This window comes from Dreissena polymorpha, chromosome 4 (assembly GCF_020536995.1).
Source record: "Dreissena polymorpha isolate Duluth1 chromosome 4, UMN_Dpol_1.0, whole genome shotgun sequence".
NCBI lineage: Eukaryota > Metazoa > Mollusca > Bivalvia > Myida > Dreissenidae > Dreissena > Dreissena polymorpha.
The window spans coordinates 70,118,716-70,137,056 of record NC_068358.1 but is presented as its reverse complement, the minus strand read 5'-3'; the positions used below and the strand labels follow the sequence as shown (position 1 = coordinate 70,137,056).

Here is an 18,341-nt window from a genome sequence, read left to right as displayed (position 1 = left end):
CAACCGCTTTGCGGCGGAGGATTAATTAAACCAATGTATATTTTGAGAATACTCAATGGGAACCTTACGAAATAACATTCACAAACGTATGGAAGCTATTCATTTATAAAAACAGATATGTTTGCAATACTTTTTGAACGCGGCATATGACAGGGTTTTCTTCTAAATTAAGACACTTTTAAAATGGCGAAATTCATCGTTTTATGCGTATATTTATCATGTAACAATGATATTTTTTGTCGATAACCGCCTCTAGCGGGAAGTCGAACTCGCTCACTTCAGTGAATTTTTTACAACCCTACAGAAGCATTTTCAACAGTGCGGATACGTATCCTGGTTCTTCCTATTCATTTCAGTCATAAGATTGTACTACTTCTTCTGACGTTGCTTTTATCATCTCTGTACATTTTACTGTATTTGCATGTGTGTATAGAATTATGCTATTTATAATGGTTTGATTTGACTTATTCAGACGTGAATTTTGTGCTATGTATATCATCGTAAAATATCTCATTCTTAGTGCGTGTTTGTAATAACGTGATGAAATGAAAACATAGCTGATCTCAATTGTAACAAAACAGACACAACGACCACTATATTTCTTTTGATCTTGCAGAGGTGACCTTGAATCTGAGTCATCGTCATCGACTCCTGATTTCCGGGAATCTCCTGACTGACATTAACCTTTCATAAACATCCTTTAATGTGTATATTTTATTCGAAGCAGCAACGCAAATAATGAAAGCTGAAATATTGACGACCTTAACCTTGTGCACTCATTACTCACTTATGCCATTTTGCCCATTGTCCTTAATGCCTTCAATATGTTAGGCATGAAAATCCATTGAAAGATAAAGTATGCATCAATTTACCCAACAGTGTTACAGACAGACTAACGACTGGACTGAGGAAAGAAAGTAATTCCTTTAATCCCGACCCGCTTTGCGGCGGAGGATTTATAGAACTTATGTAAGTAAATGTTCTCAATGGAAACCTTTCGAAATACACACACGCACTGAAGCTAGTCATTGCTAAAAATCAGAAATATTTTCATACTGATTGAAAGAGGCATATGGGCGGTTTTTCTTTTAAACTGAGACACTTTTAAAGTCGCGAATTACATCTTTTTATGCACGTATTTATCATGTAACAATGAACTATTTTGGACGATAAACGCCTTTAGCGGGATTTAGACTTGAATACTTCAGTGAAACTTGTATTTAACACCCTACAGTAGCATTTTCCATAGTGTGGATACGTTTTGCGGTACCTTATATTCATTTAATTCATAAAGATTTTACTACGCTTACTGCCTTTTTTTATCATTTTTGTACAATTTTACTGTTTTTTCATGTGTGTATGGAATCATGATAACAGAATTACCTGCTTTGCAGTCTGTCCCTACTTTCGTATAGCCAGTAGCGCATGTACATATCTTTGTGTCAGTTGTGCAAACTGCGTTTGGCGTAGTGCAAGCATTCGCATCCGAGGTGCAATCAGCGTCCAATGCTAAGAATGGTTAAGAATATTGATACGTCAACGAATCATTTTAATCTCAGCAGCTCATAAGTATTAAAAACGATATCCTTCCACCAATTGAAATTTCATAGTGTAAGTCATTAATACATTATATATATGTTTTAATCTATACTTACCCAGTCCGCAAGTCTGTTCAAACACAAGTACTAGTACGAAAATGGTGAAGAGATCTGATTTTCGATACTTGAATGATAAAAGAAACAACTTTAAAAAGTATATGTCCAAACATATTATTGATAATACGATATACTTTATATAAAGTAAGAAACTTAACACATTATATTTCATCGCATGTTCCCCCTCCACAAAACAGAACATTTATAATATTGCTGTTCAGTTGACCCGGGCTTTGCATAGTTATAGGTCAACTCAGCAAAAAAAAACGATATTAATGAACATAAATTGTGTTTACCTATTAATTAAACTACATGTTGTATATTGTTTATATGCCTCTCGATGTGTTTGGAATAAAAATATGAGCTGCTGCATTACTTGAGCTTTATACTTAAAACGTCAGCACTGATATCGCTAATACACTCTAATCACATTTATTTGAAATGAATGTAGGGATTATAAAGAACCAACAGGACATAACACATCGGAAAATGCGTGTCCCATTTGGGAGGGAAATCACGTTTTAAAAGCGTAGATTGCTTGAAAGGCTATTCTCAATCGTAATGAAAATATTATTGCAAATCATTGCTTTGTACTTTTTGGAATGACGATCGAATGAATTTAAAACATAGAAGAAATTGGTAAAATGTAATTTAAATGCGGCAAAAAAATCGATTGCACATCAACTGCCGTGCGGTTACTGTCGGGTTGTCGGACAGACATTGGACCGAAAGATGGACGAACATGCTTTGAATGCATAACAACCATAAACTTCATTTAAACCTTCAATTATTCAATAAGAATACCTTTTGCATATTACAAATGTACATTTCTTCGAACTTCTAAAAGCGTTTTTAAATGTCATAGGATTGCTTTTAAAACGGTACCCACTTGTTTGCATACCGTTTAAGACGTCTTCGGCTAAAGATAAATCTTAATGACGTTGCTTTTTTAACTCTAAAAAGAAATGTCGAAAATCAAGTGGATATGGCCAAATTGATAAGCTAAAGTTGGTACATATGGCCAATTTCTTTACGGTCATCGCGCCTTTGTGATAAAAGAGTTCATGTTCTGAATGAATAAGATGCAGTCGTGCTCTTTCTTGCCTCAATATAATTTCATGGTTAACACAGGATTTCATGACAATTTAAAAGTAAGACTGTGGAACTGCAGAATGTGTATTAGAAAGGAAATTCTGTTCTGATGTGATGTGGAGTTACGCTTACGAGATGCACATGAATGTCTGTATACCTCAAGCTAGGTTCCCACTGCCGATCAGATCAACTCGATCAAGCCCGACCAAGCGGTCGGGTATTGATCTGGTTCGGTCGGCAAGAGTGATCGGGGGCGGTCGGGTAGGTCGGCATTGATCGGGCCTCCTACCCGATATTTTTTGACATGTCAAAAAATATCGATTAGCGGTCGAGTAGGAAATGGATCGAGAAGCGCTCGGCAAGTGGTCGTGTATTGGTCGAGTAGAAGATTGAGTTGATCGTGAAGCAATCGTGTGGCGATCGGATTGACATCTTTTACACGATCTCTACCCGATACGCTCGACCTCTACCAGAGTTATTTTAGATCACAACACGATCCACTCGACCTCTATTCGATTTGATGAACAGATTTACTAGACTGCTACCCGACGGCTACTCGACCGTGCACGATCACTTCTCAATGGCTATTCGACCATACACGACCTCATGTCACTTAAACAAAACTCACATGCAAAACGTCGGGCTTGTCTCTCATAACCTTCTTAGAATCGGACGAGTAAACATCCAAAGATGCCAAGAAATGGCAAAAAGGTGACTGATACTGCTAAAACTAGTAAGAAATCCATGATGATTGAAGTGATTAGTGAACAACAATGTTTGACGTTTTTATTCTCAAAGTTTCAATAAACGACCGTTCGCGACTTTGTACGACTGTAGTACGACCATCACGATCTGGTCGAGTGAAGATCTGGTGGCGATCGAGCTGAGGTCCACTTGGTCGAGCTGAGATCGTATAGGGCTCGCGTATAGGTCGAGATGATCGAGCAGAAATCGGAAAGATGGTTGAGTGGACGTCGTGAATGAGTCGTGTGGGGGTCGTGTGTTATCGACAAGAGGTCGAGAAGAAGTCGTGTATACCCTTTTTAGTCGAGCTTGGTCGGGTTTGGTCGGGAAATTTTGGTGATATTGATGATCGAGTTGATCGGATCGGCAGTGGGAACCCACCTTCAACGGCTTCAAAGATATGGGTATCAGAAATGATAATCGAGAATCATCCAAGTAAAAAGGCATTCCATCATGAGGCCACATTTTAAATAACATATCATAGTGCATTATGGTTTCCTTCCTATACAAAGTTTTATTATATATTGATTAATTGACTAAATGAGCTTAAGGGTGCGTCGATAATGTGTAAGTAAGGTTTGATAGACATATTTATTTATTGATTGATTTGATTGAGGGATGGATAGATTGATGGATTGATGGTATGATGGATTTAGTGAGTGGTTAAGAGTGAGTGAGATTGAATAAGAGTGAGTGAGTGGATGGATAGGAGAGTGGGAAGGTAGGTGAGTGAGGGAGTGAGTAAATCGGTGTGTGTGTGTGTGTGTGTGTGTGTGTGTGTGTGTGTGTGTGTGTGTGTGTGTGTGTGTGTGTGTGTGTGTGTGTGTGTGTGTGTGTGTGTGTGTGTGTGTGTGTGTGTGTGTGTGTGTGTGTGTGTGTGTGTGTGTGTGTGTGTGTGTGTGTGTGTGTGTGTGTGTGTGTGTGTGTGTGTGTGTGTGTGTGTGTGTGTGTGTGTGTGTGTGTGTGTGTGTGTGTGTGTGTGTGTGTGTGTGTGTGTGTGTGTGTGGGTGTGTGTGGTGTGTGTGGTGTGTGTGTGTGTGTGTGTGTGTGTGTGTGGGTGGTGTGGGTGTGGTGTGTGGGTGTGGGTGTGTGTGTGTGTGTGGGTGGGGGGGTGTGTGTGTGTGGGGGTGTGTGGGTGTGTGTGTGTGTGTGTGTGTGTGTGTGTGTGTGTGTGTGTGTGTGTGTGTGTGTGTGTGTGTGTGTGTGTGTGTGTGTGTGTGTGTGTGTGTGTGTGTGTGTGTGTGTGTGTGTGTGTGTGTGTGTGTGTGTGTGTGTGTGTGTGTGTGTGTGTGTGTGTGTGTGTGAGAGCGCGAGAGTGAGTGAATGAGTGAGTGAGTGCATGAGTGAGTGAGTGAGTGAGTGAGTGAGTGAGTGAGTGAGTGAGTGAGTGAGTGAGTGAGTGAGTAGGAGAGTGTGTGTGTGTGTGTGAGTGTGGGAGTGAGTTAGTGATTGATTGAGTGAGTGAGTGAATGAGTGAGTGAGCGAGCGAGCGAGTGAGTGAGTGAGTGAGTGAGAGAGTATATATAGCTTGGTCCACAACTGAATACTGTAACATATTACTCGATAACTTGTCCAATCCCACACTAGTAACTTTGAAATTGCGTCCCGTTTTATAGGGAACGAAATACATCCGACTTTTCAAATTAATATGACTGCTGAAATTGTAATCCGTCGGGTAACTATAGATCATGTGTTACATTGACTGAAATGTGTCGTAAATCACGTACACCTTGATGTTGGTAACAAAATGCAAAATATCCTCTGTGCAGTTTCAAACCATTATCTATTGTGTTTGCTAGCGTTCTTTCATCTGAAAAGGCTCTGATTTAGATAAACAGAATAACCTGTAAATTATGTGCAAGCATATTTAACGTATGAAATACATGATTATCATTTTAAATCTACATATCGATACTATGTTCTATTTCCAAAAGATTAATTAACAATGTTTTAATACAAACACATTTGTATTAATTCTTATATAGCGAAGCTATGTAGTATAATCAACATAACTATATTGTACACGCATATATTTAGTTTGCAATAAGACACATTACAATAACCGAAACAACGAGTCCATTTCATTCATATTTGTCATTTCTTATCAACTCATTGGGCTTTATTTGTTACAGTGATTATCGTTATAATGGAATTGTACATTATAATACTTCTGGCATCAATCAATTACAGATTTACTTCTGTGTCAAAACAATGAAAAACAATTAAAACTAAGTCCAAAACGATTTTTGTCATTCGCATTTTTTGCAACAACCATTGTAAAATCAGCTATCAAAAGGGTTAACTCAATTAACGCTAATACATTATGTTCTTTAAACGACAAAAATCAGAGAAAAGTAGTATCATTGGTGTCGAGTATTTTATTCACAGACACATTTAATTGCATTTCAATGAAAATCGATAATTCAAGTATTTCAAAGCAAATGATTCACCTTAGGTCAAGTCGTACACAATTGAAGAGGCACGAACCCCAGAGACATTCATAATAAATAGATATGATTCGGTCTGATTGAGTAATTAACTGCAATTATGTGATATTATTTGCCAGAGAGATTATTGTCATCATATATGTGCACAAATGACGTTTGAGTTCTAACATTTAAAACCGTTGTTCCGCAGCAAAACAATTAACAGATACGTATAACCACATTGTCTTAATTACGAAACCATATTTCTTAAATTAAAGCGAAAAATATTCAAGCCGAAATATACCATATCTTTATATTTAAGTGATGATATAAAACAAAAGAACATGAATACTGTATATACATAAAAATTAACACTCAAAGAAAAATAATCGTAAACGTTTATTTAAACGCAAAATAGTGTCTCAAATTTTAGTCAGTTATCAAAAATTGGTATTAATATATTGAAATCTTGTTTAAATAGTTCGAACAAACTCTGATCATCTCTGGACATGTGTGAATTTAAACTTTGTGTTGACATGATTGTCAAACCCAGCATCCTAACGTACAAATTCCAGATCATTTTAATGCATCTCAAGAAGAAGCCGCAATGCCGGGTGTAAACTGACTGATGGTATGGAACGGATGTACATGTATATCAAAATATTCATGTTGCAAACAACCGGAAGCAGTAGTTTCTTACTGTATTAATTTGTATTAATCTTGATAACTAGTATATGCGGTTCGAAATTGAATATTGGTTCGTTCTCCATATTATCTCAGATATATGTCTTATGAGTGGCGAGAAAACTAATACACTTTATTTGGAAGCGTTATAAGCTATCTATATGCAATTATCATCTATATATTAATTAACGAATAAACAAGATATGAGATATGAGTAAACGAGGTTCTAGATAAGACAATCAATAAGCAACCGATGAAGAGAATTGCGATTCAATTTCTTGAATCTAAATAAAATAATGTTAATACAAGTTCATAAACCATTCAAATGCATTGTCGCTTCTTTGTCATTTAAACCACTTCAAAACAAAACTCCGAAGAACAAGTTTTCCATCAAGAGTTAATTTATGAAACGACAATTAAATTCAGCTTTAGCTTAAATACCAAACGTATATAAAAAACTACATTGATTTCAAGAGATACAATCGGTTTAAACGCAAGCAGTATCTTCTCTATCTGGATTGTTGAAGTATTTAACCGAGACATATACCGTCTCGATGTTCGCCGAAACGTTTAAGATTGTAACCGGACACTCTTGGCATTTCAAAAAGACGTTGTTTTTTTGTCGCATAAAGAGTCGTAGTTTAATATGCGTGATTTTCCATTGACAATCTTTCTTTCAGTTATCACTTCTGTCTTCGATTGATGATTTTGGCTGTACTTATACAGATGTAAAATGCTCAAGAAAGGGTCCGATTAAATCATACATACCGTAGTTATGGCAATACATAAAAGGTAGTTGAGTAATACAAAACAGACATAAAGATAATGATTAATAAATTCAATAAGCTGTTCTTGAATTACAGTGTCATATGTATTTTCAAGCAGATGTATGTCCAATATTGAAGGGCTGGAAGCAAGAAAATCCTTCTAACAACTCAAAATTAAAATCACCCAAATGTCTTACTTGTAAGTATTGATACAAAAATGAATATTTCTCATTGAAAAAATATATTTATACAAGCAAAATTGTGTAAGCTCGATTATTGTAGTATAATAGTATGAATATGTAAACAACAACCTAATTACTAAATACTAGTCATGTCCGAGTAATGCGGTGGTATTAGGATCAGGGCATGACAATTACTTGTGCTACAAGGAGAAACCAGCTTCTTTAGTACAATAAATGGAAATTCAAAAAAGTTATAACCTCTGAAAGTGTGATAACAGCTCTGTTAATCTATATTTGCGACTTCGTTTTTCACTAAATAAATGAAAACACATTTCTTGGCTTAACATTTTAATAACATACTACATTTAAGGCTTATTAAGACGGATACTTTTCGACGAATGTGGTAACATTGTGATGATACAGTGGTTACAACAGTAGCTGATGAATAATAACTCGTAGCTCGCACTGTAGTCCAAACAAGACTGTTATTTTGATTGCGAACATGTGCCTTATGGGTCGTTTTTTATTAATATCAATGTTAATGTTCATACTATAATATACATATTTTGCTGTAGTTTTCTCGAATACAAGTGCCTTAAAAACTGTTAATTTTACTCAGATACCGGAATCATATAGTATTTCCTACTGTAATAAAGATGAAACAATTAAACTTTTTAGCTTGTAACATAAATATATTATGAAGGTCGAATTCATTTACACAAGAAAAATAACAACTCCCAATTTGAATTTGACTTGGAAATTTTCGTTGTTCTAGCGAAGAAGAAACTTATGTCCGACCTATGTAGACCGCCTCAGCAAGCGACAGACCGAGAGACGGACGGACACATAGGCTGACGGACATAATGTAAAAACATTATAATTAGAAACATGTTCACGCTGTGTGGCAAAAAGAAATGCAAACTATTGATTTCAAAAAGCGGGAGATGCTTCAGTGCCCGTTGTGAATAACTAAACGATAAAAACGCAAAAATCCTTCTGACGATTAAGCAGGCTTTTTACTACAACCATTTTAATTAAATTCGCGTACTATTGGTTAAATCACTGTGTCGAATTGGCTGACTATCGTTGAATTCCTTAAAACATAACAAACATAATCAAAAAGTTAACACGGGATGTAAACCGCTTGTATTAATGAATGTACATCGTAGTCTACTTTCGAACAGACTGACGGACCTACTGATGAGTCACGATAAACCCAAACTGTGTTAAACCCTTACTTGTCGATTGGGGTATTAAAAAAGCATTAACTTGATAATCCTTAGAATAATATTAAATGCATTTCACGAATCATTTTCCTGTATTTATCATGCCTGCATTATTTGAAAGTACATCATAACACCAAAATATCTGTGACGTCCGAAATAACATAATTTAGTGTTAATTTTAAATTGTTACTGTCATTATTTTAGATTTGTTCGAATAACGTTCACGAACCCACAATTAACTAACAATATTTTCAGTTGAATAACTAAATAACTAAAAAAAAGTATAAATTTAAATTATAACCCATCTTTACATAAATTAATTAAAATCGATATACTTTGACTTTTCTTCTTAGTCCACAAACAAAGCAATAATCATATACATTGTTTTCTTACATACTGAAATCAGAAACCACACTAGACATTTATTATAAAATAACAAACAGTTTCTCTACATCACCGCATTATGTACGATGGCATTCTGTCAGCAAATATATCATAAAATATTGAGATTGAATACCGAACATTTCTAGGTATTTTATCCGCTGAATTTCCATTTCCTGAGTAAAACGTTAACAATTCACATAATACTTAATCTGTTTCAGAAAAACACCTTACATTTTTCAAATGTGTTAAAATTGCGATATTAAAACAAACCACTCACCATTGTGGAACGATTTGCTTTCCGACACCTCACTTCGGTAACAATTACTGTCGGACTGTTCAATATGCTATCGAGTCCCTTTTAACTAGGGAGCTATATTAAGATAGCTCCGCCTATTCGTGCGATAACAATAGGTATGATATGCAGCCTTCGCATTGGATGTAATAAATTGACAGACATCTTTCGTGTATAATGGGCGGGAACTAACTTAAGTAACTAAGCGCAAAATAGCTTCAGTAAAGCTGTAAGTCATTGCCTGAAGTCGATTTGATATTGTCTTATAATAAAATAAATCCAAACTGAACAGTGGAATTGTCAATCTTGTACATTCTTTTTAATAAAACGCTAGTTTGAGTAAATATATTATAGCATGTTCTTTTTGGTATTAGTTGACGAAATTACAATCTGTTAATATCTGTGCGTAAAAAATAATTAGTAAAAGCAACTGTATAAGTATCACTGCGGTAAAGCTGTTGGTTTTGATAGAGTATGCATGCATTGAGAAAACATACAAATGTATGTACATTAAACATGGCATCGATGCGAATATAATGAAACTTGAAGTGTGCCCTAAACCTCTACATTCTAGGCAATTTGTTAAATTCAATCATTCACCAGTGTAGACAATATGGTTTATTAATTTTGCCTTTCTACATAATGAACAATATTTAAAAATAAATTTTGCAATTCACCATTCTGAACAATTGTGTATTTTTGTTTTGCCAATTACCATTCTTAATAATATTTAAAATAAATCTCGCCATTCGTCATTCTGACCAATTTCAAACAGGTCGATACAAAGCATAATCGGACATCAATGCCTCTTTCATGTTAGCTGTATGGTCGTAGAGTATGAATTGTATTTTCTTTACAGGGTCCTGCGTGCTTTGATAACTGATATGAACGTTTGCAGATAGAACATTCAGGTACGTGTCTTTAAAATGTAAATGATGCAAGTAAATAAATAGTGTTACAAACCTGTCAACATACGTTCAGGAATATGCAAACACGTTTTTAATATACATGTGTACATGCTAATTTAATACATCGCATATATGTCTGAAAAATGACATACTCTCAATGTAATATTTCATACACTGTATTACTTAAATATGAGATATTCACATATATTTTACCATGTTGTAATGCAACTTACGAAATAAACACTATTCCCAGTTTTTTATGTTTTAAATGTTTGAAAAGTTAACAGATGGTTATGACTCATTCTTGTGGATTTTTAGCTTATTTAAGTAAGACTATAGGAAATACTTTGAATGAGGTTGTTTTTAAGTGCAGTATTTGGCTGCACGTTATTTAGCAAACGTTCCGACATTTGACAATGTTTAATCTAATTTATCTACACGTGTATGTACTTTTTCAAGTAAAACAACGGCTGCTGTTGAGCCCCCCCCTTTTGTGTTCAAATCTGTGTCGGGTACATCCACTTCGAAATGTCATAAACTTGTTCGTACTTTTTGATTTATTGCATTCCCATTGTGCAGATATGAGCTTAATTTTAATTGTTTGACATATCATATGAACACTGTATAGATTTAATAGTGTTTTCTTTTACATCTATTACTCGTTGATATTCTCAATTAAGTTACGTATAGCCAGTCAGGACAGGATTTGGTGATCCGACTTCATATAAAGGCGCATGTTTGCTCTATGTTATGGTGCATTGACATTTCATGACACTGATAATAAGACAGGTAAGAAAAATGAATGCGACATACGTGACTCCACTTTCTTAATTATTCGAATTCTGTGCCACTAGGCATATCGAAGTTTTAACAGCCATCATAATGTTTGGAGTTAAAGGTTACATGCCGATGTCGCGGTCCAGAATATTCTTTTCCACGATTAACTTTTTAATGACCGTATAGATTTTAGTCTAACTTACAATATTCATACTTTTAGGAGATGCGAGGCAACTATATATCGCGGTCAATGTCACAGTTCAAAGTCAAACGCCATTTACTTCTCCGCGTACTAAAAATTTTTAAACGCTAGAAATAGTGCTCAAGCCACACTTTTTCATTTGTCAATATTGCTCAGTCTGTTGAAAAGAAATCAAACTGCAGGTTAGGGTTTTTATATCGTAAAAGCAAGTATTTGATCCAGTCATTACAATGGTCTTACACAGTTTTGGAAGAATAAACTTCAGGTAACCCAAAATAAATTGATCCGTTTTGTGCTCAATCTTGATTTTAGAACTCATATTAGCCCGGAACATTATACTTCTTTGCAATGGTTGCCAGTTGACAAACGTGTCGAGCAAATAATGTTCTTCCATGCTTTTAAGAAAAAAAAGGTCTATCTCCTGATTACTTGTCAGACCAGTTTATTGCCCAGAATTATATCCATTCCCATAATACCAGATTAAGTTATAAAGGTGCTTTCTCTGTACCAAAGGTTAAAGGAAATGGAAAGAAGTCCTTCAGTAACTTGAGTTGCACATTGTGGAATAAACTACCATATTTTATAACCCAGATGACAGTTTTGTCCAGTTTTAAATCTGCTATAAAACAACATCTTTTAAATAGAGTAGTTTAATCTATCTTAAGTTGCTATGCTATGCTGTTAAATTGTTACATGTTCCTTTACCCAATGTCTCATCATTTCGAATAATACATGCATACTTAATGTGACTTTTTAATTTGTGTTGTAGTAGCCTTTACATTTTAAATCCATCCAAATTAAATCTGTGATATGATGATCATAATTGATACATTTGATGTTTTCTGCTTTAAGGTGATACTCAATAATACGGTGAAAGTCCATGTCTGCAAAGCTACAATGTGATATTAATGTTGTGTCCATTAATCTGAATCTCAGTATTATATTTTATGTATTTATTATTATTAACATAGTATTTAGTATTCATTTATTACTTGTACTTCTCTATATCGTGCCACCAACAACAAGGACCACAATGGAAATAAGGGATATTGCTCTTTTTGTGTAATCCTTGGCATAAGTGTGCATGCCATAGTGTATTGTATGCATGTACTTTTCAATTATGATTGTTTTTTTTACTTCATATTGTTTTATGTACATGTTGTTTCAATGCATTGTGTGTATGTATGCTATCTCCGAAATAAATATATATAACTATCTATCTTAGATGGTTGTCTTCTATAATGTCGGCCATTGTGTACAAGTTACCTTACTGTTACTTGTACTTACCCACCTACAGAAGCAGGATAAGTTTAAACTGGGGTTTAACCGATTGATATAACATACCATAATACAAACGCTTTCCGACCAGTTACCAACAAGTTACCGACTTTTAACCGCCGGTATGTGGTTAAATGCCGGATAAACTGTTTATTCATACAATCGGGTGCCGCTGCCGATGTTCAATATAACGTTACGGTTACAAAAATAGAATTACACGGAGTAATGTAATTTGTAAAGTTTACTTCAGAATAAGCGTGAAAATGTGTATACACATTGAAAAGCAATGTGGCGGAAATATTCCAAACCTTTATCAAATTCAAAGTTTTATTTGTGAAAATCGTTCACTCGACCTTTGAGGGATTCGCGTATTGAGTGTTTGACTGTCAAAGCCATGTTACGTTTATTGAAAGCTTGTCTTTTGGGACACATGATCTTATGTTCATTTAGAAAACGTCATTTGAGGGTTCTTTTTAACCATTAATGCGAAGTTCTTTTTTGTATTGATGGCATAAATAAAGGAAACAATGTTATTTAAACCATAACATTTGTGAAGGCTTTGCTGATGAAATTTCTAAAGATCCCATATTGGCGGAGTTATTTCTATGATATTTTTATATTTGCCATCAGATGAAGCAATTGTTAATTGTTTCGAGACGTTAATAGAAACAAACAATTAACGCTTTTATCTTAGGTATGCAAAACAGATAAACAGGTCTTAGAACAAAAACAGTAATTACAAATTGACCTTTTTTCCTAAAGGTCTCACTAAATATGACTTACATTCAAACTCTGGTACATGTTTATATAAAAACATTGTTTAATAATGAGTACCTGACAGAAGAATGGCATCGTGTTAATCTTACCGTATTGTATTAAATCGTGTCTTTGCAATTTGATCTTATTCACTGAAGAAACGTGTTTTGTTAAATGACTTGTGATACTGAACTGGTTAAATGACATTGTACAACTGTGTTTATCACTTACAATACTTACCTTTTTGTGCAAAGAATGAACGATCATCAAAGTACGTTTTTTGCAGGGTCATGTTATTTAAGAAAAAAACAATATTACTAAAGCTCGACTGGTCATTGTCGGCTCGGGTACTACTTACATGTACACCGGGAACTCTTAAGTATACTTACATGTACCCCGGGTACGGTAAATATACTAAAACGTTCCCGGGAATTTTAACGCTAAAGCGGTCGTTGTCGGCTTTTTTTTAAATTAATTATCTTCACATTTATGTCAAATTTTCTGTTAAATGGCCTCTATATTATCGAAATTCATATTCAAAAGGATGTTGATGCAGTTCTTTTTAAAAGAGGAGTTTGTTTAAGATAAACAATATCGTTTACGGTAATCGGTAGCGCGTTAAACGACTCGGATTTTAAGCGGGGTTCCAGTTAATAAAATGTTAATACTAATGTAAAATTAATAATGTGGTTTATGTTTATCTGTTTATATGATAAATGTAATTCATAGCGCAATATTTTTATATCATGTTTTTGCGCAATTTATTAAGTAAACGCAGTTCACAATGTTAACAGTGAGTTCCGTGGACAATATAATTTGGATTGCTCTGGTATCAGAGTCCAGTTCTTATTTAGAAATGTTTATGTAACATTTTGTTTGCCAAATGAGTTTATCTGTTTAAGCAATGCATGGTGTGGTGAAAGTTGTAAACGGACAAAACATTTTACCATAACAAGAGGGCCAAGATGGCCCTAGTTCGCTCACCTGAGAGGAGTCGGTTCATTCAATCTTTACCAAATGTCAAACTTGACCTAGATATTGTCCAGACAAACATCCTGGTCAAGTTTCATCATTTTTTCATCTGCTAGTCATGATCAATGTACCTATGAAGTTTCATGATCCTAGGCGTAAGAATTCTTGAGTTATCATTCGGAAACCATTTTTCTAAGTTGAGTCACCGTGACCTTGACAGCCATTGTGTGAATACGTTTTGGCACTGTGACCTTAACCTTTGACCTAGTGAGCTGATAATCAATAGGGGTCATCTGCGAGTCATGATCAATATACCTATGAAGTTTCATGAACCTAGGCATAAGCGTTCTTGAGTTATAATCCAGAAACAATTTTACTATTTCAGGTCACCGTGACCTTAACCTTTGACCTAGTGACCTGAAAATCAACAGGGGTCATCTGCGAGTCATGATCATTGTACCTATGAAGTTTCATAATCCTAGGCATAAGCGTTCTTGAGTTTTCATCCAGAAACCATTTTACTATTTCAGGTCACCGTGACCCTGACCTTTGACCTAGTGATCTGAAAATCAATAGGGGTCATCTTCTAGTCATGATCAATGTACCTATGAAGTTTCATGATCCTAGACATAAGCGTTCTATAGTTATCATCTGGAAACCATTTTACTATTTCGGGTCACGGTGACCTTGACCTTTGACCTAGTAACCTGAAAATCAATAGGGGTCATCTGCGAGTCATGATCAATTTACCTATTAAGTTTCATGATCCTAGCCCTAAGCGTTCTTGATTTATCATCCAGAAACCATTTTACTATTTCGGGTCATCGTGACCTTGACCTTTGACCTAGTAACCTGAAAATCAATAGGGGTCATCTACGAGTTATGATCAATGTACCTATGAAGTTTCATGATCCTAGGCATAAACGTTCTTGAGTTATCATCCGGAAACTATTATACTATTTCGGGTCATCGTGAACTTGACCTTTGACCTAGTGACCTGAATATCAATAGGGGTTATCTGCGAGTCATGATCAATATATCTATGAAACTTCATGATCCTAGGCATAAGCGTTCTTGAGTTATCATCCGGAAACCATTTTACTGCTTTGGGTCACCGTGACCTTGACCTTTGACCTAGTGACCTGAAAATCTATAGCGGTCATCTGCGAGTCATGATCAATGTATCTTTGAAGTTTCATGATCCTAGTCATAAGTGTTCTTGAGTTATCATCCGGAAACCATATTACTATTTCGGGTCATCGTGACCTTGACCTTTGATCTAGTGACCTGAAAATCAATAGGCGTCATCTACGAGTCATGATCAATATGAAGAGTCATGATCCTTGACATAAGCGCTCTTGAGTTATCATCCGGAAACCATCTGGTGGACGGACGGACCGACATGAGCAAAACAATATACACCCTCTTCTTCGAAGGGGGGGGGGGCATAATAAGAAAACTGCCCCCCTCCCAGCAGCCATGTTATTCAACTGACCGGAACCATTTTTGAACTCAACTCTCGTTTCAAGGAAACAAATGTTCTGAGCAAATTTCATGAAAATTGGGCCAAAAATGTGACTTTTACTGTGTTCACATGTTTTCACTATATACATATAGAGAAAAATGCCCCGCCCACTGACGGCCATGTTTTTTCACCGATTCCGACCATTTTCAAACTCGTCCGAGATATCAATATGGTATTATTATTTTCAAGGAAGTCCCTCCTTACAGATAATCAAGTTTAGGCGGAAAGTGTTGTCCCTGATTAGCCTGTGTGCACTGCACAGGCTAATCTGGGACGACACTTTACGCATATGCATTAAGCCCAGTTTTCTCAGAACAAGGCTTACTTGATGCTCCGAAAAGCACATTATAAAAAATAAAATATATAACTGTAAACAGACAATCTTTCTCTTTTTTTTGTTATAAAAAAGGAATTTGCTTATTTATGTTCTTTCCAGACTGACTAAGTTGTACAGAAAGTTCAATAAATCTATCATGCCTTTGACATTTAAGAGTATGGAATAGTTTATTCATGGTAAATGAACATATGCTGCACAAGACTTAAGCAATTTTAGATCCAAGTCTGTATAACTATCAGTTCTCATAAGGCTTTTCTTCTACACAATAGCTATTTTTCAGTAAATTGTGTCTATGCAATGCTCATCGTTTTTAATATATCCTATGATTTTCATTTAAATCGTGTTGATCTTTACCAATTTTACATACTTTTAGTTTTTTATGTAGTACTTTTTAATTATATTCATTTAACCCTTTCCCACTCTGAAGCAAAGTAAAAAATTGCATAAAACCAGAACAGCCTGCGAGTTACCTGCAGTATGCACAGGCTAATCAAGGAAACAATTTCCGCTTTTATGATAAATTTGTTCAAAAGGAAATCTCTTCTAAGCAAAAAGTAACCTTTGTGTAATGCACAGGCTAATCTGGGATGACACTTAACGCACATGCATTAAGCCCTGTTTTCCCAGAATGAGGCTCAAATCATTGACATACAGCCTTTATAATCTTCTCACAGAATGGACGACTTTGAATGGTCCAGGAAGGTGAACAGGGTGATCACAAAGAAATGGACGGAGATCGAGACCACGCTGGTGATGAAGGACTTTGAGGACTACCTGATCCAGAAAGGGGTCGTTACCCTTGACTACTGGATGGGCCTCAAGGCCAAGCCCGTAACGGAGTCCGAGCGAATGGAGGACTTCCTGCATCAGGTATTGAAGTCCCGATTAATAATCTAATTTATATTTGCCTGTTAAGTTTTCCATTGCATTCAAGCAGATTATATTTAAATGTCCCCTACCGGTTTCACCGGAGCGGACTTATGGTTTGTCTGTCTGTTAGTCTGTCTGTCAGTCAGTCACATTTTTCTGGATCCTGTGATAATTTTAAAAAGTCTTTATATTTGTTCATGAAACTTGAAAAATGAATAGATGGCAATATGGACATTTTGCACGTCATTTCATTTTGTTCCTACTTCAAAAATTCTGGTTGCAATGGCAACAAATAGACACGAAATACTGCTGAAAATGGTGGTTTTCTGGATCCTGTGATAACTTGAAAAGTTTTTTTTTTCATGAAACTTAAAACATGGATAGATGGCAATATGTACATTATGGTCAAAATTCTGGTTGCTATGGCAACAAATATATAAAAAAAAACATTCTAACAATAGTGAAATTTCTGACAATGGTGGAGCCGGTAGGGGACATATAATACTTGCAATAGTCTTGTTACTTATTGTCTACAAATAATAATGGCATGGAAAATGCCTTGTTAGACTTGCCAAAGCAGTCAATTATTCAAAAGATTGATTGATAGTAAATAAATAGTAACAGTATAAGAGAGTGAAACACAGAGAAACACAATATTTTTCATATCTGTATCAAATTATAAATTATCACACTTAAAATGCAAATTACCCCAGTAATGGTTAGTCTCTAATTGATTATAATTGTGCAATAAGGCAATCTCAATTCAATAGGCGCCGCCATATTCGAATTTCAAGAAAACACTTTGGACAGAAATTGAACGTTGGAAAAAAGACCAAGCCGCATTGTTTCCCATGTTTCCCATAAACTTAGTTATATTGTTCTAACCATTCTGCTAATTATGTATAAAAATTACATCAAGGAGAGAAACTCTTCAAGAATTATTTCTTCAGTTTCAATCTTTTTCTTATACTTAAGGTATTGTTTTTTTTTATATATATAATGTACTTGTCAAAAGAAAAAGATATGTTTAAACTAGGTTTCGAAGTTCACCCAGCAAAAGTACAACTACTTTCTGGAAGCACTGTTGACCATCAACAGGCATGAACTGGTACAGAACCTGATCATAAACCAGAAAGTCAAACCAAAGAAAGTGGAGCCCGATGACAAGCTGAGACCTATGCCTAAGGAATCGAACGCAACACAAAAAAGTAAAACGCCTAAATCGGTTGAGCCTATGCTATCTAAATCCGCTGATGGACCAACA

The 18,341-nt window shown here is 35.3% G+C and overlaps 1 long non-coding RNA gene across 1 annotated transcript; it reads right to left on the bottom strand.

The window, feature by feature from the left end:
* Nucleotides 1–1,390: 1,390 nt before the first annotated feature.
* Nucleotides 1,391–9,580, bottom strand: LOC127880132 (uncharacterized). Its single transcript, XR_008049431.1, has 3 exons — nucleotides 9,438–9,580; nucleotides 1,656–1,722; nucleotides 1,391–1,509 (listed from the first exon to the last, which is right to left on the bottom strand). It is a non-coding gene; the product is annotated as an uncharacterized LOC127880132 (long non-coding RNA).
* Between the last annotated feature and the right edge of the window lie 8,761 nt (nucleotides 9,581–18,341).